Source organism: Solanum tuberosum, unplaced genomic scaffold (assembly GCF_000226075.1).
Source record: "Solanum tuberosum cultivar DM 1-3 516 R44 unplaced genomic scaffold, SolTub_3.0 scf00015, whole genome shotgun sequence".
NCBI lineage: Eukaryota > Viridiplantae > Streptophyta > Magnoliopsida > Solanales > Solanaceae > Solanum > Solanum tuberosum.
In genome coordinates this window covers 342,644-343,146 of record NW_006238941.1, presented here as the reverse complement: position 1 = coordinate 343,146, position 503 = coordinate 342,644, and the positions used below count along the sequence as shown (strand labels likewise).

Here is a 503-nt window from a genome sequence, read left to right as displayed (position 1 = left end):
GGGTGGAGAGAGTATTAAATAGGGGGGATGTTTATATGAGGCTGTAAATTATAAGTTGCGTTTTGTAGGATGATTTCCTCTTTATATCTTGTAGACAATTGAATGCAGTTTATTATTTGATGCCAGAGATCATAGGATAAACTGGAATATCTATTTATGAGATGTCACAAGGGACAAACTGCATTCTGGTCTATTCATTTGGAACAATCGTATAATGATATTCTCTTCCTTTGTCTTTTAAAACTTTATGCACTTTTAGAAGTGTCGAATCAAATGTGGTAAAATCTTCCACTTCTTTGCAATTCTCTGTGAAACTTCCAGTTTTTGCATGAATGAAATGAAAATATAAAAGAAAGATGAAATCTTATTGTGGTCAACGGAATTACAGAATTGGTCAGGAAACACTAATGGAAGAGAATTTAGCTGATGATGATGTTGAAATTGAATTGGCACCTATAGTTGTTCAAATTGCATATGTACAACAGGTAAATTATCTTATGACA

At 32.6% G+C, this 503-nt stretch overlaps 1 pseudogene; it reads left to right on the top strand.

Moving 5' to 3' along the window:
- Positions 1-503, top strand: part of LOC102595810 (signal recognition particle subunit SRP72-like) — a 66,577-nt pseudogene that overhangs the window by 10,532 nt on the left and 55,542 nt on the right.